Raw genomic sequence first — 26543 nt, 5'->3', positions numbered from 1 at the left:
TGAAGTGTCCCTCCTAGGTTGAGATGCCTCGATAGAACCTTGGGCATTTGCTTACCACAAAGAACAACATTGTCATGTTTTTCTTATTGCCTTTATCATCTTCATGGACAATGCATGTTGTTTAGTACTATATTCCCTCAAACTTCAAAGATGTACTTGGTTCCTCGTTGTCATGTATTGGTAATATTTCACAATGTTATCCAAGTCATAAGTCTTCCTGTCAGTCATCTGAGTGACTCCCTTAAAGGAAACAGCAATCTCGTGAAGAGAGAAGTCCCCATTGCATGAATATCCTCTTGCACAATGCACTGTTGTTGAAAATTATTATCCTCACAGGGAGCATAATCTCCCTTCCCCACATGAGTGCCAACTGGTACAGCCAGCAGTTTGACTGTCTTAGTGATGAGTACCTTCTGGGCAGCTGTTGGAGAAAGAATGATGAATGGGGTATAGTTGTTTGTCACCGGGGGTGCTCTCACCTTCGGATCAATGACTTTATATGCACCTTCATGGAAGGAGTGTGGAGGAGGTACATGTCATGGCTGGGTGAAGGTAAGAGTTATATTGGCTGAACAAACATGCATGCCTGGTTGCATAACCTCTGTAGCTAGTCTAGAGCCAGGGCCAGGAAGGCAGGGCATTTGTGCACTTCAAAGGCATGCCTCTAGAAGCTTCTCCCCAAATTAAAGGCACAACTTGGTATAAATACTGGACCGCAGACACTAGCACTGCAGTACACTTCTAGACCTGTGGATACTCTGCCAGGAAGAAGGACTGCTGTGCTGCTGAAAGGACTACGACTCAACTGGACTGCTGCTCCGAAGGATCTGTTGCCCTGCTGTGCTGACCTGCTGCCTGCTGCCCTCTTGCCTGGGTGAGAAGGACTGGACCTGCATCTCTTGAACTCAGAACCCACAGTGGCTCCAAGGGCTAGTTGTCTGTCCTCAGGATCTGAAGTCTCAGGGACAAAGCAGGCTTCCAGCATCCTTGCACCTGAACTCTGCCATCTGCGAGCCTACTCTGCGAAGTGGTGCCACCCAAGTCCTGGATCCATGGAAGTGGGCTTAAGGTGTTTGCTAGCCTCTGTGGACCCAGTGAAACCGACACATCGGGCGACTGAGCACAGCATCCTCGACATTGGACTTTGTATAGCAAGCCCTGTCAACGGGATCCTCGTCAACAATGCAATCTCATATTGCAACCCTCTGCCTTCTGTTAGTGTAACGCATCTTCGACAGATCCTCACAACGCTCAGCAAACCAGGATTAAAGGCACTTTGTTCTGCAGGCCTAACTGGGTCTCTGTAGCCGACATGCTCTCCATCGAGGTTGGCCTGAACTTGTGACTTTGGCCCTCATTACAACCCTGGCGGTCCAAGACCACCAGGGCTGTTTCGGAGGAAGCACTGCCAACAGGCTGGCAGTGCTTCCCAAGGCATTACGACCGTGCCGAGGTCGCACTGCCGGGGCCGGCGGTTTCCCGCCACAATGGCCCCGGTGGTTGTAATCCGCCAGGGCAGCGCTGCTTGCAGCGCTGCCAGGGGATTACAAGTCCCCCTACCACCAGCCTTTTCCTGGCAGTTTGAACCTCCAGGAAAAGGCTGCCGGCACGGGGAGTCGCAGGGCCCCTGGGGGCCCCTGCACTGCCCATGCCACTGGCTATGCTATGCAGACAGTGAAAAGTGCACCCGTCGCACGGCCGCAACACCGCCGGCTCCATTTGGAGCTGGCTCCTGTGTTGCAGCCGAGATCCCCGCCGGCCCAGCGGGGATCTCCAAATGGCCGCGGCGGGAGTGCGGCCACATTGGTGGCCGCCCGGTGGTTCGATCTTCAGCCAAGGTCGTAATGAGGGCCTTTGTCCCAGTCCGGCGCAACCAGATATCCAGAGTTGGCGTAATGTGCATTTTGGAGCTATTTTCACTTCTTTAAAGTTCATTTCTGCGGTTCTACTAATTGGATTTTTGTCATTTTGGTCTTTTTTATTTATTAAAGAAAATGTTACTTTTCTAACTTGGTGGGGGGTCATTTTTGTCTTTGGTGTTAACACTTTATTACTGTTTGAAGTGGTGCGCAAATACTTTACACATTGCCTGTAAGTTATGCCTAACTGTTCTGTGCCAAGCTACCAGAGGGCTGAGCGCAAGTTAATTAAGGGTTGGCTTGTGCCTCACCCTGACAAGGGTTGTGGTTGCTGCTTGACCAGATCTCACACCTTAGTCAACTACCAATCCAATTTCTTACAATGATGATGATGATGTGATGGTTTAAATATGTTTGAGACAAATAAATATTCCTCTTCTCTAAGTTAAGAACAGGCAGGCCCAACAGATATCTTATCATGCTCACCTTACAATGCCATTCCTAAGGGAAATTTTATAAGACAAAGTATAATCAAAAATTGCATTCGATATTGACCAGGGTGTAGAAAAGGATGTGTGACGATATACATACCACACCACCCAAACACAAAAGAGCATATATTTAAGTAATCTCAGCAATTCTGTACACTTACTATGATCAATCTTCTCCATGCTCTTGTGCACATACATAAAAGGGTTCCAGAGTGCTCTATACACATACATATTAAATGTCAAACATTAAACATGTTTATAAGGATTACTCAATTATTCTAAGCACAAATATAGGTGGTCCACTTTTTGCTTCTGCGTAATTATACAAGGTGTCCACATCAATAAGGATGTTCAATGGACTTCGTCATTGCTACATTTTACATATATAGGAGTTTTCCTATGGGCTCTTTTACACATATGTAAGACTACTAGTACACAACAGTGTCACTTCCTATAGACTCTTTCTCTTTATGTGACTTTATGTGAGTGTTCTAGTGAAACCCACAAAGTATTTTCTTTGAAAAATAGTAGCTGACATTGCATGCCCCTCACTCATGGCATTGCACAGCTCTTCCCACCGCTAAGGTCACCGATCTCAGCCCTCACCTGCAAAAGAATCATATTGATGCAGCTTATAAGGAGGGGCTGCCAGGCGGATTAACGCTCCCCCACCACAATATTAAAATGGGAGAGGAGTGCTCTGTTGGTCAGAGCTTCTTAACTTATTCTCATTAATGGTATACGTTCAGCGTAGTTGCCTCCTGAAAAGTGAGGTCCATTTTTTACTAAAAAATGTTCTTTCTTGTTCTGTTTGTCAAATCTCCACCACCACTCCCCCCTCGTTCATCTGAAAGAGTGACTTAAAGCTGCTGGAAAGAACATACTGGCATTAAGTGCCTTCATTTAAGCGTAATTCCGTTTCTTCCTAGGACAAGCATACTGTGTGTGTTGTGATGCTTTATCTTCTGACCAGGTTGCCTAAACCTCCCGGTCACACAGTGCTTCACCTGCCCGAGGCCCGTGTCTCAGTCCTCACCTCCCTAGCTTCCTTTCCAGGGCGTCCAAACTGGGTGCCCTAGTAATGGGTGGATGGGTACGGGTGTTTTTCTTGCTTGGCTCTGTTCAGGCTTGGAAAGGGCCTGGGTCCTAAAACTCCGCACTCCTTCCCTCCCCAACTCATTCATTTATGCCTCTAGAGTTTGGGATTCTATTTTTTTTTTGTTATTTATTTGTCGTTTCGAATTTCATCAATTCATAGGCAAGAACAATGCACGAATACAGGTAATAAAACATTGAATACAATTGAAGTGCCTGACATCCATCTGCTTTGTGGTGCCAGTCTGTGTTTGGTGCAGTGCTAGGAACAGAAATATTTGTTGTACAGGTTGTGGATGGACCATCAAAATACAGAAGATGTATAAATGTATAATGGGGTAACAAAATAAATGTCAGGGACAGATGCGAAACAATTCTGTCATAAAAAGCACACTGTAAAATATAGCGTTACCTATACCTGTAAAGTGGAGGTGACATTTGTAGCATAAGGGCCCTGTATGTGTAGTTGGGTGGCACTGAGAAACCTGCCCTGCATGTTGTTCTGCTGCACTTGCAATTACTCTTGTTTCAACCAAAACGACCAATCTAGTTTGTTTTTAGTGAAACGGAGGGGTTTAAAATTGTATCTGGTATCACATTAGTGTTGTCCAAAAAAAACATCCCATATAGCAGGTGTGGGTACCTTGTTGAAAGACAGCCTTTTCGGTGGGGGTGACATAGAAACTGGATCCTAGTACACCTCCGAGAAGGGCTTTTATTCAGCTGAATCCCTGCAAATGTCTCCTTTATCTACCTCCTCTCATCTTGCCACTTTCTTTTAATATCCCCCACAGTGTATGCCTCCTCTCCAAAGCATTGACAGTCTCTCACCTCCTGCCATAAAGCTGAGTTCTGTTTTCTACTAAGGATGAATGGAGGCAGCCAGAGTAGTTGTTTGTAGTGTTTTCCCATAGATTTAACTGCAAGGGCTGTCCCTTTCTCTGTGAAGTTTCTCTTCCGCTTCAAAATTGGGGTCTGCATTTTTATAGAGGAATAAGGTTGGATGCAGGATCTGAAAGACAAAGAGCAAAAAAGAAGAGCCTATGGTGTGGTCAGTATTTAGGTTTATGGATGCGCATGGGTGTCATGTGTGTCATGTGTGTGTGATTTGGTTAAGGTACCTGTTATTCTCCTATTCCCTTCCATGTGGTGGTCTCTCTTCTGCACGTGGAGATCTCCGCCAAACAGGCAGACCAAAAAATCCGGTCATTAAGTTATTTAGCGTAGTAAAAAATGCACTTATGCAGATTTCAACTAAATTGAGGCAGTGGATAATTGTAAGTCTAAACTTACAATTAACTTTGCATTTAGTAATCTACACATGCAAATTTACCGTTATGGATAGGGCCTCAAGAGTCTTTAAACCTTCATGACAGATAACCCCAAGGGCCCATAAATGTCAATGTCCTGTTAATAACTAGACAAACTCAGACTCTACTCTTCATTATACACATGTTCACTCAGAGCTCTTTAAAGCACACGGCCTCACTCAGAATTCACGGCCCCATAAGAGGCAAAACATAGAGTTCAGCTCATGATGATACATGGATTCATTCATTAGAAGCCCTCATTCAAAGCTCTTCTCATCAAAATACGACGACTAATTCAGAACTCAGGTTTTAATAATAGCTACAGTGTGTCTTAGATCTGCTAAGAACTATACTGAGGTTTGTTGTTGATATTATCTGGATCCACATCGACCAGAAGTCTGTCCTGATAATATCCACGTTTACTTGAATATCTGTCCCTGACAATGGTAAGCTCCTTTGGAGCTCTTCTGTTGGTAACATCTAGAATTACTCAAAATTCTGCTATTCACAATACAAATTCATAGCTTTATTCTTACTACTACAATGGGTTCTCTAGAAATTTCTTCAGATGAAATCTAGCCTCACACAGAGCTGTGTGTGCTTCATAATACCAAGAGTAACACAACGCTGGTGTAGGAAATCCACCTTTTCTGCGTGGCCACCCCTCATTTTTTGTCTTTTGCTAGACCCTATATTTTTGCTGGTTTTACAGCTCTGTGCACTTTACCACTGCTAACCAATAGTGATGTGTCTATGCTCCCCCATATACATGGTCAAATTGGCATTTTCCTGATTAGATTAATTAACTTACCTATAGGTCCCTAGTATATTGTACAAGGTGCACATAGGGCCTGCAAGTTAACTGCCACTAGTGCACTGCAGTGCCTATTGTGCTATCCACTACAGTGGCAATAAAAGCATGCGTGTAGCCTCATTGTAACAGTGCAAGACATGCACTGCAACTTTGATGGGTAAAGAACTCCCTTTAAAATATTAGTAAGTCACCCCTATGTGATCCAGGGTGCAAAGTATTTAAAAATGTGACATTTGGAAAACCTAATATTACCATGTCACTCCAGTGACAAGGTTTTAAAAGATATTTTTAATTTGACAGGCCTAGTGGTACTATGTAGACCACCAGAGTGCAGATTAAAATACCAATACAGTATCTCTGGAATGAGACAGCTAAAAAAAATATGAAAACATTATTTTCGATCATTATTAAAAATCTGATTCAATGATAAAGTTGGATTTTTGATAAAAAATTAAGGAAAAGTAATGTTAAGAAAAGTTACCTTTTCCATGCCTGAAGAATTTGCATTGGCTCTTCAGCTTCTCTCCCAGACTGTCATTAGCATTGAATAGATGTCAAAGTGAAATGCCAAGCATTAGGTTGATCTGAATGGACACCCACCAGCTTGCATCGAAGGGGGGGGGGAACGCACTTCCAGGCCCAGACTCCATTGCGGTAGGACGGTGCTAGCACGGACATTCACACCAGGAGGCGCATAAACCTTGGCTGCACCTCCTGCAGCATGGGATGTTCACCAGCTCACATCGGAGGGGGAGCAACGCACTTCCAGGCCCAGACTCCATTGTGGTAGGACGCTGCTAGCACGGACATTCGCGCCCGGAGGCGCATAAAACTCCGCCCCACTTCCCGCAGCATGGGATGCTCATCAGCTCGCATCGAAGGAGGGGGGGGCACACCCTTCCAGGCCCAGACTTCACCCTTGGCAGGACGACACTAGCATGGTCATTCACACCCGGAGGCGCATAGAACTTGGGCGTAGATCCTGCAGAGTGGGACAATCACCAGCTCGCATCGAAAGTGGGGGACATGCACTTTCAGACCCAGACTCCATTGAGGCAGGATGCCGCTAGCACAGACATTCGACCCCCCAGGCGCAGATAACTTGGGGAGTCCCGCACTTCCCGTAGTGCGGGACGCTCACCAGCTCGCATCAAAGGGGGGGGCACATACTTCCAGGCCCAGACTCCATTGTGGCAGGACGCCACTAGCATGGACATTTGCACCTGGGTGCATGCCCAGGCCAAGACCGGGCCAAGACCGGGCCAAGACCGGGCCAAGACCAGCCCGTTTTAGCCAGTCAGAGGCTGGGCTGGGCCCACGCTCTTTAGATTACATTTTTTATGTTTAATTATAGGCTATCTGTGCCGTAGTTACTCTTAGCTCCCACCTTTTTTCTTTGAGGAAGTTGAGGCATAATGGGGAAAAGGAAGGTGGCCACGGGCTCTACTCCCACCCCGCAATCTCATCCCCGGTCCTCCATTGATAATTTTTTGGTAAGTGAAGTGTATTTGGTGTCAAATGAAATAAGTTGGCAGAGCGCCGTCTGTTTTTAGTAGTGGAGGATATTGAATCTAGGCCCCCCAGTAAGCCCTTGAGCACTGTTATTATATATAATACTGGTTCTCACAAATATACTTCGCATGATATTTCCTCTATGGCTTCTGTCACCCAAACTCCCTGTTTGGACCTAGATGGAGCCGACATGGGCAACCTAGTGGGGGATGTAGGCCAGAATGCAGCTGATTGTCCTGTTGCTCTAGATGCCCTGAGTAGCTCTTTTGAGTCTGGTCCACTACCAAAAAGGCGATGGAGGGTCGCTAAGGTAAAACCTAAACCAGCCTCAAAATCACAGCCCCTGAATCATGACACCTCTGTCAGACCTGCGCCTTTACACCCCCCAAACACTGATTTTTGGGCACTGCAGAAGACTTGGTTTAATGATTTACTGGATTCTAAGCTAAAACAAATACACAGACGACTAGCTTTGCTAGAATCCAGTTCAAGCTATTTGACCTCCATGCCAGAGAAGGGCCCTGTGCAAACACAGTCCCTAGCAACCCAGTCAAGGTCCTTTGATTGCCTTCTCTCTAGGGTGATGACCCTGGAACTTAATCGCCCTCTTAGAGTAGTCGCACAGAGCAGCTGGCCACTTTCTCTGCCAATTCCCACACAAAATTTACTTAACAAAATACAAATAAAATGTCACATTCTGGCAGCCAGCGTAGACAATGGGCTGAGCACTCACCACCCCAGCTCACGGGCACAGATTTGCCACCAGCTTCATGCCCATATGTGGTTATCTTAGACAATGTGCCTAGGTGTCAGGATACTTCAATTCGATTTCCTCAGAAGCAGAAGATAACTCCTCAGTCCCGACCCGAGCTACTCACAACGAATATTAATCCTTTGTGCTGAGTACCCCGGAGGGGGAAAGGGGAATGGGATGGTAGAGAGACTGCCACAGAGATGATGAACGCCAGTACTCAGTCTGCCTCTTCACATCTAAGATTGGATACAGCACCTGCAAGAGTCACAGTCGCAATTACTAGGGACATACAACATCAGTTTTTCACTTTCTACTCTCAACACTTAATTCTCTTTAATTCTATTATTTCTTCACTCACCCTGAGTTCTCTGTAGCCTTGCTTCTCTCTATAAATGATAGCTCTTCTTTAAAAAATGCTTATTACTGATTCTGGAAGAACTTCTCAACCTTTGTTAGAGATTGGTTTTATGTTGCTACATATATATATATATAGTTGGTGATAATGCGTTCTTCAAATCAGCTGATGTTATTTAATTTCTCCTGTCTTATTGTGACTTCTGTCAATACTTGTATTTGTAAATGCTTGTTTATTAAAGTTCGTTTCTCCTTTCTTACTTCGACATTTGTTGATAACTTGTATTTGTAAATGCTTGTTTATTACAGTTAGTTTCTCCTTCCTTACTTCGACATCTGTCGACAACTTGTAGTTGTAAATGCTTGTTTATTTAAGTTCGTTTCTCTTTTAAACTCTATTTTGGTTTATTACCATTGAATTTGTAAATGCTTATTTGTTAACAGTTCGTTTCTCCTTTAAACTTGGCCTTTGTTTATAACCTTGACATTTGTAGATACTTGCTCTTTTAAAGTTCGTTTTTTCTTTGACTTTAATATCTTAATCAAGAACCTTGTAAACATAAGGTTAATTCATACATTAACTCTGTAGCCTTGCCGACTTCCACGGGAACGGTCTACTATCAAACTCTTCGAATAAACCTTGACAATATTTATCCGTTTTCTGTAATATAATCTTCAAATGTAATTTTACCTCAGAGGAGTTTCTGTTCTGAAGCGCGCTCTCTCTCCACACAGCTGATTCCTGTCAGACCTCAGTTGAAGTGCAAGGCTTCCAGCTGGAGAGCTCGTAACCTAGCAACCAACCGATTGCAAGACTAGAACTGTAACTAACCTTCAGGACTCACAGCGGCCATCTTGGATCTTCTCTTCTTGATTCTTCCTTTGAAATAAGCGCAAGATTACTCTGCAAACCTTCTTCCAGTTTGGGCTTTGCTGTCTCCACTGAGGATATCTCTTTGCTTTTCTCATGCACTTCTTTGATTTGACTTGGCAAGTTTGTGTGGTCATGACAGTACTCCCCCTCAAGGAACAGTTCTCCAATTTAGGTTTGCTTGGGTAGGTTCTATGAAAGTTTCTCACTAATCCTGAAGCATGTACATACTCGTGCGGCTCCCAGGATCGTTTCTCTGGACCATAACCCTTCCAATCAATTAGATAATAAAGCTGGCCATTACGGATTTTGGAATCTAAGATTTGATTGACCTCATACTCTTCTGCAGAGCTAATCTGGATAGGAATTGGAGGGGAGTTTTGACGTAAATTTGGAGGACTGTTCTTTAACAAGGAGACATGGAAAACAGGATGTATCTTTAGATGAGCTGGCAACTGCAATTTAACTGCCACTGGATTGATCATCTTGTCAACTTTGAATGGGCCTATAAATCGTGGCTGAAATTTGCGATTTCCTTTGAGACGTAAATGATGAGTGGATAACCAAACTTTGTCTCCTTTCGAATAAATGGGTCTCTCTCTCTTTTTTCTATCAGCCTGAGTCTTATATGAGTCTTTTGCTTGAATTATGTTTTTTCTAGCCCTAACTAACGTGGTCTGCAAATCCTTCACCATCTCTTCTACTGCAGGCACTGAATCATCTTCTTTACCCAACATTACATTAGGATGTCTACCATGGTTCAGATAAAAGGGGGTGAACCCAGTGGTGGAATGAACAGCATTATTGTAAGCAAATTCAGCTGCCCACATCAACTCGGGCCATTCCTTCTCTTTATCGAATAAATTGAGTCTTAAATACTGTTCTAACTCTTGATTCACTCTCTCTGTTTGCCCATCGGTTTCATGATGGTAACTGGTAGAGTAACGAGAATCAATTCCTAATCTTTTACTAAAGGCCTTCCAAAAGCGAGAAACAAATTGGGACCCCCTGTCTGAAACTAGAATTTTTGGGATACCATGGGCGCGTACTATGTGTTCTGTAAACAACTGTGCAACCTGTGGGGCTCGAGGGATTTCTTTCAAAGGAATGAAATGAGCCATTTTAGTGAAAGTGTCTACAAAAACTAGGATAGTGTTAAAACCTTGGCTACTAGGGAGGTCCACTATAAGATCCATAGTAACAGTATGCCAGGCATGGGGTGCAGTGGGCAAAGGTCTTAACAGACCTTGTGAAGCTGTTCTATTTGATTTCCCTCTTTGACATTTGTCACAAGTTGACACATATTGTCTTATCTGAGTTTTCATTTTTGGCCACCAAAATTCTCGTTGTATTAGATTTTGAGTCTTTTGAATTCCTTTGTGTCCAGCCAATTGGTCGTCATGATAAGCCTGAAGAATTTTTTCTTGCAGCTCCACAGTCGGAACATACAGTGCACCTTTAAAGTATGGCAAACCTTTTTTGATTTCTCTTCCTTGGCCTTCTTTGGACCACTTCAGCATTCCTTCGAATGTTAAGTTTTCTTGAATTTCTTTGGTTAAATTTTCATACAATATGGCAGATATGCACTTCTCTTGTGGAATAATCAATTCTTTTTCTGGAGGCTCTTTAACTGCACCGGTATCAATTCGAGATAGAGCATCTGCCTTCCCATTTACTTTTCCTGGTCTGAAAGTGATAACAAAAAACAAAGTCTGCAAAATATAGGGACCAACGCAGTTGTCTAGCTGTTAGAGTTCGAGCTGATTTTAAAAACTGTAAATTTCGGTGGTCCGTGTAAACGGTCACTTTATGCTTAGCTCCCAAAATGTAATGCCTCCACTCACGAAAAGTTTCTTTGACTGCCAATAGCTCCTTATCCGCAATTGACTAATTTATCTCTGGTGGTGTTAATTTTCGAGAGAAATAGGCCACTGGATATAATTGACCTGTATCTTTATGACGCTGGGAAAGGATACCTCCTATGGCAACATCTGAAGCATCTGCCTCCACATAATATGGCTCATCTGGATTGGGGTGGAGCAAGATTGGAGCTGAGACTAAGGAATTCTTCAAAAAATTAAAAGCATTTTCAGCTTCTTTTGTCCACTCAAACTTCACTCCTTTCTTCAACAATCGAGTAATGGGTGTAACTGTTTGAGAAAAATTGGATATGAATCTTCGATAAAAATTAGCGAACCCCAAGAAACTCTGGATCTCTTTGACATTGCAAGGAGAAGGCCAATGTTGCACTGTCTTTATCTTGGCAGGATCCATACTAACTCCTTCTGGTGACAAAATGAATCCTAAGAACTCAACTCGTTCCACATGAAATGCACACTTCTCCAATTTTACATAGAGATGGTTTTCTTGCAACCTTGTGAGGATGGATCGAACATGGGAAATGTGCTCCTGTAGATTGTCGGAAAAGATTAAAATGTCATCTATATAAACCACGGCAATCCGGTCGAGGAATTCTCGTAATATATCATTAACGAAATGCTGGAAGGCTGCGAGAGCATTGCATAACCCATAAGGCATCACTTGATATTCAAATAATCCGTATCGAGTCCGAAAAGCGGTTTTCCATTCATCCCCTGAAGCCACTCGAATCAAATGATATGCTCCTTGCAGGGCCAATTTGGTGTAGATTCTAGCATTCTTTACTTGATCTAATAAAACTGACACTAAAGGCAGTGGTTATCGATTCTTGATGGTAACCTAATTGAGGGCTCGATAATCAATGCAAGTTCGAAGACTCCCATCCTTCTTTGGTATGAAAAATAGAGGGGATGACACTGGAGATTCAGAAGGACGAATAAAACCATTAGCAAGATATTGATCCAAATACTCCTTTAAATGTTGATTCTCTGCTTCGGTCAATGCGTATATTCTGCGACATGGCAATATCGCACCTGGCTCCAGTTCAATTTTGCAGTCGTAGGGTCGATGTGGTGGCAATTTCTCAGCCTCCTTTTCATCAAAAACGACGACTAAATCCTCATATTCTTTTGGGATTTCTGCTGTCTTTAGTGCACAGATCATTGAAGAGTGTGATGATAAACAGGCCGCTTGGGACTTGGTGGACACTTCCACTCCATCATGAAAGCAATTGTATTTGCAGTAAGAGGAATTCATCTTGATTGTTCTTTTGCTCCAATCAATTTGTGGATTATGTTCTGTAAGCCAGGGCAGACTCAAAATGAGTTGAAATTGTGGAGCATCTATCAAATTAAAGATTATCTGCTCCTGATGTCCACCAAAACCTTGCATCTGAATTGGTTCGGTCTCATGGGAAATGGGTCCTGAAGAAAGATTGGTTCCATCCACAGCTCTTACTACTTCCAAAGCAGATTTCTTGATAAATCGAATACCCATTTTACGAGCGTATTTGATATCACAGAAGTTGCCCGTAGCTCCAGAGTCTATCATAACTGAGATCCCTTGAATTTCCTTCTCAAGGGTCTTAACTGATACTGTTTGTACCAAATGTGGCGCTGCGGTTTGTAAGGTATTCGCCACTCGTTGATCTAAAGGAGTTGTCTTGGGTTCTGCTTTCATCAGGGCAACTCCCTCTACTGATGAAGCTGGCCTTTTCCCGACTGAAGAGCTTTGGGTTTCTTGGGACAGTTTTTAACAAAATGCCCAGATGCACCGCAATATAAACATAGTTGATTCACTCTTCTTTTCTCTTTTTCTTCCTTAGATAAAGGACCTCGGATGGAACCAATTTGCATTGGTTCTTCTATCGTTATCCCTTCTCCAGCTCTTGTATGATCATTTCTTACACGATCAATTCTCAGGGGAAATGTTCGATACTCTCTTCTCTTTTCTGCTCTTCGTTCAGTTAACCGGTGGTCAATCTGTAACACAAAATCAATTAACTCCGAAATTTCGGTGGGTCTATTTGGAACTTGTGCTAAGGCATCTTTCAATTCATCTCTCAATCCACGATAAAATATGGCGGCTCTTTTTGACTCTGGCCAGGCAGTCTCTACAATGAGTTTATTGAAATGAGCCAGATAGGCTACTAGATCTTTATTACCTTGCCTGATTTCCAGTAGTTCATTGTCAGTGGCTTGAGCTGCAGTTCGCCAATCAAATATTCTTAAGAACTCTTCCTTGAAATTTTGGAAATTATATAAAACAGGATCATTTCTGGAAATTATTGGCATGGACCATGCGGCCGCATCTCCTGTCAGATAAGACAATATAAATGCCACTTTGGACTGGTCTTCGGAAAAAATGACTGGTCTACATAAAAAATGCAATGAGCATTGGGTCAGAAAAATCTGCGCCTTATTTGGATCCCCACCGAAGCGCTCGGGTTGAGCCAAAGGAATAATAGGGGAAACCGCATGAATTACTTGAGTGGATATACCTGCAGACTGTGAAGGGCTAGGGATTTGTGAAAACACAGATTCATTTGATTTAGCGGTGTTCCCTAACTCATTTATTCTCTGTTTTATTTGGACTGTTTCTTCTATGGTGTTATTTAATTGTTTCTGTAACCCTTCCAAAACGGTGGCTAATGCTTTTATATCAATTCCTTCTGCCATTCTGCTCAGGAGGAAATCAGTTTTTTCCCTAAAATTAGGGTGATGGCACTTCAATCTGTCAGGATACTTCAATTCGATTTCCTCAGAAGCAGAAGATAACTCCTCAGTCCCGACCCGAGCTACTCACAACGAATATTAATCCTTCGTGCTGAGTACCCCGGAGGGGGAAAGGGGAATGGGATGGTAGAGAGACTGCCACAGAGATGATGAACGCCAGTACTCAGTCTGCCTCTTCACATCTAAGATTGGATACAGCACCTGCAAGAGTCACAGTCGCAATTACTAGGGACATACAACATCAGTTTTTCACTTTCTACTCTCAACACTTAATTCTCTTTAATTCTATTATTTCTTCACTCACCCTGAGTTCTCTGTAGCCTTGCTTCTCTCTATAAATGATAGCTCTTCTTTAAAAAATGCTTATTACTGATTCTGGAAGAACTTCTCAACCTTTGTTAGAGATTGGATTTATGTTGCAATATATATATATATATATAGTTGGTGATAATGTGTTCTTCAAATCAGCTGATGTTATTTAATTTCTCCTGTCTTATTGTGACTTCTGTCAATATTTGTATTTGTAATGCTTGTTTATTAAAGTTCGTTTCTCCTTTCTTACTTCGACATTTGTTGATAACTTGTAGTTGTAAATGCTTGTTTATTTAAGTTTGTTTCTCTTTTAAACTCTATTTTGGTTTATTACCATTGAATTTGTAAATGCTTATTTGTTAACAGTTCGTTTCTCCTTTAAACTTGGCCTTTGTTTATAACCTTGACATTTGTAGATACTTGCTCTTTTAAAGTTCGTTTTTTCTTTGACTTTAATATCTTAAACAAGAACCTTGTAAACATAAGGTTAATTCATACATTAACTCTGTAGCCTTGCCGACTTCCACAGGAACGGTCTACTATCAAACTCTTCGAATAAACCTTGACAATATTTATCCGTTTTCTGTAATATAATCTTCAAATGTAATTTTACCTCATAGGAGTTTCTGTTCTGAAGCGCGCTCTCTCTCCACACAGCTGATTCATGTCAGACCTCAGTTGAAGTGCAAGGCTTCCAGCTGGAGAGCTCGTAACCTAGCAACCAACCGATTGCAAGACTAGAACTGTAACTAACCTTCAGGACTCACAGCGGCCATCTTGGATCTTCTCTTCTTGATTCTTCCTTTGAAATAAGCGCAAGATTACTCTGCAAACCTTCTTCCAGTTTGGGCTTTGCTGTCTCCACTGAGGATATCTCTTTGCTTTTCTCATGCACTTCTTTGATTTGACTTGGCAAGTTTGTGTGGTCATGACACTAGGCTTCAAGGTCTCATAATGGAATCAACCTAAGCTGTTAAAAACAAAGTCATTTTCTGGCTAAAACAAATAAAAGCAGTAAGTGGGACCTTTTTAAAGAGATCTTGTTTGTTCACCGGCTGGGAGGCATAGTTTCATTAAGGAGGCAATCACCTGGTGATCTCGTAATTATCAACTCTGGTGATCCCAATGTTGCTAGGGAAGTTCTAGCGCTTGCAGAAGCCAGTATGGTGAGGCTTAAGCAGATCAGAATCTTACCACTGGGCTTTTTTTTATAAACATTTAGCCCCTATGGGAGATCCTGTTAACACTCAAACTTCTCACAATGTTTCCCTACAGGGCACAGGGAGTCGTTTCCATCCCACCCATCTTCCAGTCAGTAACCACTATTCAGCCTTGAATGAATTGGAAGATGTGGACTGACAATCACCTGTAATTGAGCGGTGAGCCACTTGGGTGGGGGGGGGGAGAGCTGGTGGAGGAGGAATATATCATCACCACACTGACTTGGTCCACCTGTAAATGCCTCTGGGGAATTGGCAATTTTGTCATTTAATCCACTTTTACCAACTAGTAAGATATTGCATTGGAAATTTATTAGCTGGAATGTGGTTGGTTTGGCCTCAAAGTTAGAGGTTGAGGGTTGGCGGCTGTTTATATCAAATTTTGATTTTATTTTTATGCAGGAAACCTGTACGGTCTCGGAACTGGTTCTTGATGGGTACGCCAGCTTTAGTAACTTTGCCACCCCTTCACCCTCAGGTCGTGCTAGAGTTGCTTTGGTGGAGTGGTTCAATGTTAACACTGGGTCCAAAGTCCTGCCAATAGTAACAGATTCTGGTGGTATTCAGGTATTTGAAGTGATTTAGGCCGGCAAGTTAAGAAATTTTTAGGTGAACTACTATAATAATGATTTTACATCTACTAACATTCCACCTTTCAAGATCTCTCTTTAGTTATTAGCTCTTTGGTTGATACAGCTCAGGCGAAAGGTGGGCCTTTTAATATACTCCTGGCAGGGGATTTCAATGCAAAACTGGGAGATACACCCTTTCTTGCGGACTTCCCTTTTGATCCTGTTAGCTGTGAAGTGGAATAAATGGGTTTGAACTTGAAGGGGTGGCACCTATATGCCTTCCTTTTGGCACATGATTTGTTCAGACCTATATTTAGCTCAGATACTATGGTGGCACCGAACTTTACTGGGTGGGGATGTAGCTCTACCATTGATTATGTATTTGTTTCTCGTAAACCTTTTAGCTCTGATTTATGGGGTAGAAGTGATTCCATCAGTTTTCAGTGATCACAACCCCCCAGGTACTACACCTCAAAGCACCTTCCCAGGTGGGACCGAGAGAGTCTGGTCCCAGACAAAAATTAGGGCTTAGGGATAATGGCAGGAGGGTGGTCTGGCGGCCTGCAAATCTGGCGTTCATTATGGATCAGGTTCGAAGCGCCTGTCCATGATGCCAATATTATGCCAAATGGGCAGTGGTGATCCTGCCAATTTTTTGGCAGGCTCTGTTGAGCTTTTGTCTCGTATTAGGGACCTCATGAGCAGAACAATTAAAAATGGCCCATGACTGGCTGCTCGTAGTTTGACAGATCATTTAGGATAGCTAATGCCTCTCTGCGTCAGGCACTTAGTCAGACTCCTAGAGATCAAGCTACTGGCATTGCCTGTAGAAGGGCATGTGCCCAGGCCCTAACACTGTGGAAGGCCGAAGTCAAGGTAGAGCAATGGGAAAATATAGTAGTAGCCTGCCAAAAGAAGGACTCACAGGCCTTTTGGCGGGTAGTCCGGGCTGATCTTTCGAATGGCAAATCCCCAGAAGTAGTCACATCGCATATGCCCCCTGAAGCTTGGCTAGACCATTTTTCTAGAATTTATTGGGCTGTTGAGGTAAGGGATGATTCTGCGCAGGTGACCCTGCCTCTGAACCTCGGTCCCACCTATTTAGAGATTAAAGTTTTAAAGGCCATCCGTAATAGCCTAGCCAACAAGGCCCGGGCCCAGATGGGATCCCGGTGGACCTCTTTATAAAATATCCAGAATTCTGGGCCCCTCTTTTAACCAAGATTTTTAACATGGTATGTAGGTTTGGGCCCCCACATCTTGGCAAACTTCTGTAGTAGTTCCCAATTTTTAAAAAGGGCAATATTTTGGATCCTATGTGCTATGGACCAATCTCGCTGCTTGACTCCTCTTCAAAATTAATGGGGCGGGTGGTGTTGGAACGCTTGATCTCTTGGGTGCAGGAGGAAAAAATTATATCTCAAGTCCAATATGGATTTAGGAAAGGTTTAGGCACTATTGAACAGTGTCTTAGCCTCTACCTTTTCAAGGCCAAGTATAAGTACGTGAAGGGTGGGTCCATTCACTTAGCCTTCATGGACCTGACGAGCGCGTTTGACTGCGTCAACAGGGAAAAACTCTGGGTGATTCTATCGTCCATGGTTCTGGATGGTGGTCTAACACATTTCCTGAGACTCCTTCACCAGGGGCAGAGGAAAAAAGTAAGGTATGGGCCAAATGGCAAGACCACCTGTCTGTTTGGTGTCAGTCGGGGTGTACGCCAGGGTTGTGTTCTCACCCCTATCTTTTAGCCGCTAGTATAGGGAAAAAAACGGTTGCCCTCATACTGGAGGTCTACAAGAGAAACTGTTTGCCGGCTGTGACCTATGGTATGGGGCTGTGGGGCTACAAAGATGTAGGGAGCCTTCAGGTAGAGGAAAATAGGTTGTGCCTTTGGTTGCTGGGCACCCTGCCCTCCAGGCCACACTTTTCTGCTCACCATGAATTGGGTCTTGAATACTTCCAGGATAGAATTAGTGTTGCCCCGTTGGAGCTATGGTGTGCAATCTGGCTTAATGAGGAAGCCGTCCTCAATCAGCTGATTATTAAGGACTGTCTCACTAGTAATCTTGCCTGCACAATCCCGTGATTGATATACATTAAGGGCTCCTTGACCGATGTGGGTTCTCCGCATTTGTTCGAGAATCTGCATCTTATTACTAAAAAGATAAATCATGGGCTTGTGGTCGCTTTCTTGAGCTAAGACAGGCGACCCGAGAGGCAAACGAAGTGGGCAAGGCAACTGTTAAGAACTATTGTTTGGCTCAAATGCCCCTTATTTATTGTTTATACATAATGCGTCTGAGTAGGTGCTCTTAACCCGCTTTAGATTGGGGTCTCTTCATTGGATGGTGTCCTTTCCCCAAGGACAGTTTGAATCTAGTGTTATTTGCACCTGCCCCTGTGATGAGCACTCACCACAAATGCTGTTGCACTTTATATTTTTTTGTAAGTATTACGAGCTCTTTAGAAAATTGTATTTGGTAGCACTCTTACGAAAACAAAACTTCACTAATTTTAGGGTTGTCTTGCTCTTCCTTTGATTACGATGTATGCTACTCAGTGGGTCACTTCCTGAAAGGATAGGTGGCCTGGTGTAAGACGTTGCTGTTTTAATAACAAGATGAGAATTTTTTTTTTAAGGAGAGGGCTTTTGGTCATTTTTATGGATAATGTTTTGTATATTTTATATATTTTTTAACTTTGTACAGTATGTGACTCTTTTGTAATCTATTCATTTGATCGATTAAAAACGATTCTATTCTATGAATGGACAGAGATGACTCCTCTGAACTCCACAGAATATGTAGGGTGCATGCTGTGCATGCTGCGGGCATCCTTTTTGACACTACAGTGTCAAATCCTGCTTGAATGTCAAATCCTGCTTGACAGGTCAGCAACATTCACACACAACTCTTGGGGCACACTTAAAAGGGGGAGAACAGGATGCCAAATACAATTCTTGAGACTAGGATGTGAAGAAAATTTGTGTTGCTGGGGAACCTTTCTTTTAGTTGTCCAGGCTCCTGTCTCTGGGTTTGTATACCTCCTCTGAACTAGATTTTAGTGTCAGATGTGTAAGGACACTAGGATTACCATTTTACAGTCCCCACAAAAACCACCAGCCCCAGAGCCCAAGTTGAGTGTAGTCGAAGACTTTCTTCATCTTGGCAATGGCCCAAGTGGGTAGGATAGGCCCCGGGAACTTTTACTCTATTGGTTAGGATGTGCCCAGGAGTTACCCCACAGCCCTTGGTGGTTCCTGGCATAAATATGTTACCTCCAGGCTCCCATTTCGAAGGACTGGACCAGCTCCGTTTTGTACCCAGGACAATAAAGTGCACTCCAAGGGCCAGGCTGACCTCTAGTATGACTACCGGAAGACAATAAACTGGAAGAGACCTTTTCCTGGAAGTACCCAAATGACCAGTGGCAATTAGACCTGAACTGGGCCCTCTGTGTCACATCCTGTGAGTCTCTAAGTACTTCCCATGAGATCCTGGGGGTTTTATTAGTGCATGCCTGTGGTGGATTGGGACTTAAAAGACTAAGGGCCTCATTGCAAGTTTGGCAGAAGGGATTACTCTATCACAAATGTGACGGATATCCCGTCTGCCATTTAACAATTTCCATTTTATCTTATGGAACTTGTAATACGGCGGACAGGATCCGTCAAATTTGTGATGGAGTAATTCCCTCTGCCAAACTCATAAGGAGGCTCTAAGTCAGAAGGTAAAATATTTGAAGAGGATGAACCTGGTTAGTGTGTCTGTCTACCATTCATTGCGGTCAGCCTCAAATTGCACCGAGGTCCTGGCCTACTGTCACCATTGACGATTATTGGTGCTTTGTGCTTTTTGTTGCCATTGCTAATTCGTACTTAAAACATTTATATCATCGCTTCCCCTTATTTGTTTTTTGTTGTTGTGGTATAATTTTGCCTTTAATCCATTACTTAATTTTTCTAATTTGGTTTCACATTTTTATTGTTTTGCATTACGACTTTATTACTCTTTTGGTACTGCATAAATACTGTACTTTTCCCTCTAAATTAAGCCTTTCTGCTCTGTGCCTTAGCTACAAAGGGGCTAAGCTCAGGTTAATTTAGTTACTTTGAGGGTTCACCCCGACAAAGATTGTGATAATCCCTTGAGGTAGGCAATCACACACCCCACATAATGATCCGATTTCTTACAGCTCAGCAATAACTTTTTGCCACCCTGACACAGAGGGGCCAGGGATAGCAAGCAGTTTATGCCCCATGATTACTGAAGCTTCATAACACTTTGATATATAGACTACCCTTTTCCAGCCAAGGCCTCTATTGAACAGAGTGCATAAGAGGCAAAGTCCTGGATAATCTGCACTGTACCTAGGGTTAAAGCCTGTGAATACCCAGGCAAGTCTATGGACCAGTGGCAAGCCATCATTCCTTGGTGGATGAGATGAATCTACCATAGCATGCTTATTACCAACCAAAGGTGCCCCGATCTCTCCCACTTAAACAATATAATCCGAGCTAAGTGACTTGTGCTAAATGTAATTTTCTATGAAGTACCTACTCTTAAGTCTGTATGATTGACTATTTAAATATAATACAGGTAGAGTCTGGTCATGCAATGCATGTTTTGAGTGAGCATCTTTATTTAAACAGGAGTCTCAACTTTTGTTAACACATTTTACATTTTAGCAACTTATTTTATTTTTGTACCTGCCCTGTCTTTAGTTAGCACAGTAGTCTTTCCTTCCACTATATAAAAAGTGTTAGCATCCAAGCTATGTACAAAGACCTGCTTTGGCAGTGTTTGATACATACATATAGGCAGTCAGCTGGTCCATCATTCATAATATGAGAACTGGGACAAGACTTGTGCTTCACAGATTCAACAATACTTTAAACAGCAGAAAATGCCACTTTGCTTAATGCCCAAATTTTGGTTCATATGGATTGATAGTTTCAGAAGACTAAACTAAACCCTTCCTTTATCCGATTCTAGATTATGCTTGTGGCATAGCTTCCTCAAGGAGTCCACTGCCTTGCCCCGAATCTGCTTCTTCTTTGTCGGCCAAAGTCTTTAAGAAGGCAGCAAACAGTGGACATACTTATGTATTCTGATGAGAAGCGACAAACTCCTAGGTTGCTCAGCAACAGTCAATAGCACCTTATCTTCAAAATAAATAGTATCATTAAGAAATTTAACAAGTTTGATGTATGTCAAGAGCTGGTCTTCAAGGTGATGCTTGCAGCGTCTTCTTGGTTTGTAGGAATGGCCTACTATCTCCAGAGGCAGTGCCAGATTGGGACTGGGTGTCTAGTAGCACTCCAGAAAATAATATTCAACACGAATAAAAAACCTGAAGACCAGAAAAATCTTCCAGCTGTCTAGGCCAAGCAGCAAAGCGAAGAGCATGAGCAAAAACAAGTAGGAACCAGAGAAGACATAGAATCCACATAGTCCCGTAACCGAGCAATCTAGCAGAAATAAATGCGATGCAACTAGACTCAAAATGGCCCTCCTTTTTTTGTGCCAAAATAGAATGTATTGTATCTGAAAAGGTTCTGTCATTTGTATTGGGGATTAAAAATATGTAAACATTAAAAAATTGTAAGACAGCAACAAAGAATTACATCAGAAATCACGTATGAAAGGAATATGTGACAGAACAACTAGGTCCTAAACAACTATAGCCTAAACCACTACTGCTAAACACCTAAAAGGTCTCTACAACTAAGTACTGAACAACTACTGTCTATACAACAATTGTGCCTGAATAACAATTGCCTGAACAACTCATTTTAATATATATTCTAAACAACTAATAAACCATAAAAACAAAAAAGAAAACCTTACCTTAAAATTAGTTGTTCAGGCAATTGTTATTCAGGCACAATTGTTGTTTAGATAGTAGTTGTTCAGTACTTAGTTGTAGAGACTTTTTAGTTGTTTAGCAGTAGTGGTTCAGGCAAGTAGTGGTTTAGACCTAGTTGTTCAGGATGTTTCCCGTATGAAAGTATAGCGAGAAAAAGGAGTGCTCAGTGGCATTCTGAATGCTGGTAATAATCTCTAAACCATCTTGCATATGACATTCTGATATGCCAACATTCAGGAGGAGAATCACCCCAGAATGCCCAGCACACTGTGGGCCAGATGTATCATTATTTCCAATGGCGATTAAAATATTGCGATTTTTTGTGAATCGCAATCAAGTAATCGCTATTGGAATGTATGAAACTCCAGGAGTTTCATATAACGATTCGCAAGGGCTCGCCTACCAACCTCATTAATATTCATTAATATTCATGAGGTAGGTCACAATTTACCACCCATTATGAATGGCTACAATCACAGGGATGGTGGCCTGCTGGGCTCAGCAGACCATCATGTCTGTGATCACTTTTAAATAAAGCAATCTTTTTTTTTGTTAACTGCAGCCCATTTTCCTTAAAGGAAAACGGGATGCGTTTAAAAAAGAAAAGTTTCTTTGCATTTTTTAAGGTCCGTGGGACCACTGCCTGCTCTTAAAAAATTTTTCACATGCATTCACAAAGGGAAAAGGGTCCATTGTGGACCCCTTCCCCTTTGCGAATGGGTTACCACCTGCTTTCAATGGGTGGTAAAATGCAAATGTTTTGCGACAGCATTTGGGTTACAAAACATTCATACATACCTCTGTGGTTCGGTATTAGGAAGGTACGCCCTTGACATGCCAATTTCTAATACCGAATCGGTATATAGTCGCAATTCTAATTTGTGATTCGGTAACAAGTTACCGAATCGCAAATTGGACTTGATACATACCAAAATGCATTTTTGGAATCACAAGCGGCCCATCGCAAAAATGTTTGATACATCTGGCCCTAAATGCTTAAAGGTAAACAACATGGCTGTGGAAGAATGCTGTTCCATTTTTAGGCAAAGAATACGGCAGGAGCCGCCAACCTCAGGAACGCACAGTGGAGTCAACTGTAGTCACACCAGCCCAAGATACAAGAAGGAAACCTTTGAAAGGAGCCATGATACCGATACCTGGCTGTGGTGGTGAGAGACAAGGGTAAAACCCCTATAATCTATGCCTTTTAGGAGTGCCTGATTTATGAGGAAATCTAAAACAGAAACGTTTTAGCATAAGAGGAGGATGAACCTGTTGGTTCCCAAGAGCAATCACAAGGATTATACCATTTCCAGTCAATAAGGTATTGAAGTTTCTCTTTAAAGAGAGTCACCGATCTCCTGAACTTCATATTCTAGCTTCCCAACAAGAATAGGAGCGGATCTCTTTTTAACATGAGGACCCCTTGGACAGACATAAGGTTTTAAATGGGAGACATGAAAGGAAGGATGAACCCTTCTGGGAAGGGGAAATTTGAGTCGTAGTGTTACCGGATTAATAATTTTCGAAATCTCAAAGGGGCCATAAAATCTAAGAGAATTCTATGATTCACAGACAGAGCGAGATAGATCAATGGAGGTTAACATAATGTATCTCCTGTCTTATAACTAGGAGCTGGTCGCCTAGAGAGAGTGAGTGAGTGAAAATGACTTTCAGTGGTTTGAACGTGCAAGACTGACTCGAAAAGTAAACACGAGAATAGCCCTCAAGGACTTGTCTGAGCAGGCTGGAGAGCAGTGTAAAATGAACACGATACAGTTCAGATGGGCCAGGTGCATTACATGCAGAGTACCCTGGCCGGCCTTGTGAAGCTGAAACTTGGGTGCTTGCCTTTTTGAGATGCTAAGTCTCTATACCCACGTGGCCCAAGGAGGCCAGGCCTAATCTGGGTTTACAGAATTGCTTTTTTTAAAGGAACTTCGGAGGCAGGCGCATGGCTGTACCAGGGAAAATTGTAATAAAACATCAACTAGTTTAGCACTTTGTGACCACACCAACAGTGACTACCAGGCACATCTCACGTTATATTATTGCCTGGCAGCGTCAGTAGTAGTCGAGGGTGCTCACTGCTGCCTTCATTATTTTTTGAAAATTATTTTTATTGGTAACTAGGCAAGAGTACATGATACATTCAAAATCCTGTCTGTAATAGAATGGCACAGTACAGACAAAGGTACAATAACCATACTTTCCATCGCCCATCCACTGCTCCACCCCCATCTCCAGTCCACCAGAATCTTTACCAGTGCACTTTACAATGAAGGGTGATCAATTGGCGGTGTTTCTGGGGGGCAGTGTATAGTCCACCCCTGTGTTCATTCCATTTCCCCCATATTTTCCTCCAATTCTGTGGGCACCCCGACTCTCAGATGTTACCCTTTCTGTCAGGATGCACTAGTCCATGTCTTGCGTCAAGTCTCTCAGCATTGATACTTGGGGCGACCCCCATAGCCTGGCAACGTTTCTCTTAGCAACCACGATGCCAAGAGTTATCAGTAGAATCTCGAATCTTCTTTGATCCGAAGTGTTCCAGATGTTTAGCAGACACCATTTAATCGAGGCTGACATCTCACCACTGCTGATCTTGTTTAGGCATTCAATCACTACGGACTAGTAGTTCCTTATTTCTGGACAACCTCAAATAATGTGTAGAAAGGACCCTTCTGAATCACACCCGCTGAGACAGAGATTGTAGGACGCTCTCGACATCTCTAACTGAGCAAAACAGATATGCTGTGTGGAGGATTTTCAACTGCACCAAACGAAACCTTGATTGGATCCCCACCTCCCTCGTGGAGGCCAATGCTTCACCCCATTCCTCGTCATCTAGATTTCCCATAACTTGCTCCTATTGCATTTTTTGATGTTTTAGCAGGTCTGGGGAGTTGTTAATCAATTTCTTGTAAGTGAGGGAGATGGCCTTTTTATGTAAATGCTCCTCTTGCAGTCTACTCTCCAGAGGGGAGGATTCTGGCAGCTCTGTCCACCTTGGAAGCATGGATCACAGTGAGTGCTGCATCTGGAGATAGCAGTAATGTTCAGAGGGAGCTAAATTGTACTCGTCTTGCACGTCATGGAATGCAAGTACATCATCATGATATGGCCAAAGATCCCTGACGTTTGAAATACCAATAAGGTCCCATTTAGCAAAGCCAGGGAGGTTGCCCAATGTACCCAGCGCCTTTGAGTGCCAGACAGGGATGGCCTGTGTTATTTTACCCTCCCACCCCAAAGCATGGGGTGCAATGTGACATCATTCAATTGTAACCAATGTGGGTCCAAGGCTGTGGTTGGGGGCGTGTAGATTGATTGCCCTAAGTTACCCTCCCGGTGGCATCAGCAATCTGTCCATACAGTACACTGATTCATCTTGGGGTGCGTGTATCCAGTAGTTTATGGTTGTCAGTTGCGCCGCCCAATGGTAGTTCCTGATGTTGGGAAGGGCAATCCCTATGTCGTACCACCCCTGGTCAGCTTGGCTAAAGCTATTCTTGTCTGGCCCCATTCCATAAGAAGGTCCTAAGCTCGCTGTCTATCGTTGTGTAGGAGTGCTGAGGGACAGGATATGGTGTGTTGTGAAGGACATATAGAAAACGTGGCAAGGCCATCATTTTAAATAAGGCAGCTCTTCCTAGCAGCGATAGCAGATGTGACCTTCAGTGTTGGACATCCTGCTTAAGATGAGCCAGGAGGGGAAGCAGGTTGCGGGATTAGTATTGGGCAGGGTCAGTGGTCGCATAAATGCCTAGGTATTTGAATCCGTCAGTCACTATTTTGGAGGCACAACCCCAGGGTAGTCAGGGTGTTTCACCCCTAAGGATGTACATAAGTGACTTTGCCAAGATTGTAGTGTACCTGGAGTACTGCCCAAACTGGGTCGTTAAATGCATTATCCAGTCAAGAGAAGCAGGAGTCTCCACAACATAAAGCAGAATGTCATCAGCATAAAGTGATATTCTGTCTTCCCACTGCCTAGTACCGCGTTGAAGGGCAAATGTCCTTGATATTGCGCTGTTCACCACTACCTGGGCAAGAGGGGAGGAGTAGAGGAGTCTCCCCCATGTGACAAATCTGGGGCCGAAACCCAACCTTTCCAGCATCGCTAATAGGTATGACCATTCAACTGTATTGAAGGCCATAGTGCATCGGGCAAGAGGATCACAGCGTCCTCCCACAGTGTCTCAGCCTGGCTGAGTACTCCATGTAATCTGCGGAGGTTTAGTGCTGTGTTCCAGCTAGGCATAAAGCCAGAGTGATCTGAGTGTACCAACAGATTAATAATCGGGATAAGCAGGGAGGCCAACACCTTGGCTAGTACTCTGACCTCCGCATTGAGAAGAGGGATCAGCTGTTTTTCTCTCCTTTCATATTACGACTATGGAGTTCAGGCGTTGGTCCGAGGGCAGTACTCCCTGTTTTAGGCTTTCTTCGTACATCCTTTTTAAGTGGAGGACTACTTTAGTGGCAGATAGCCAGGTTTCATATCCCTGATGGCCCCCATTATCTCCTCCGGCGAGAGCTCTTTTTCCAAGGTCTCTGTTTCGTTGGTGGGGAAGATTGGGAGAGGAATCTCTGCCAGTAGCTCACAGGAGTCCTCCCTAGTGGTTGTGACCCCCAGAGAGTAGAATTTGGTATGGTATACTGCAAAGGGCTCTGCTATTCCCTCTCTGTCACTGATCAGTTTTCCAGACAGATTCCAGATTCCCCCTACCCACCTATCTGCTGCTTCTCTTCTATCTAGACAGGCCAGGAGTTTCCCTGCCTTGTCACTGGCTTCATAGAGTTGTACTGCTCTGTGGTGGGTCTTGGCTGCTTCCTGTGCTGCATCTCGGTACTCTCATTGTTTGAGGGTCAATATAAGGGCTGGGTCTGCC

The sequence above is a fragment of the Pleurodeles waltl genome, chromosome 6 (assembly GCF_031143425.1).
Source record: "Pleurodeles waltl isolate 20211129_DDA chromosome 6, aPleWal1.hap1.20221129, whole genome shotgun sequence".
Classification (NCBI taxonomy): domain Eukaryota; kingdom Metazoa; phylum Chordata; class Amphibia; order Caudata; family Salamandridae; genus Pleurodeles; species Pleurodeles waltl.
The sequence above is the reverse complement of the archived record's forward strand: the minus strand, read 5'-3'. Positions refer to the sequence as shown.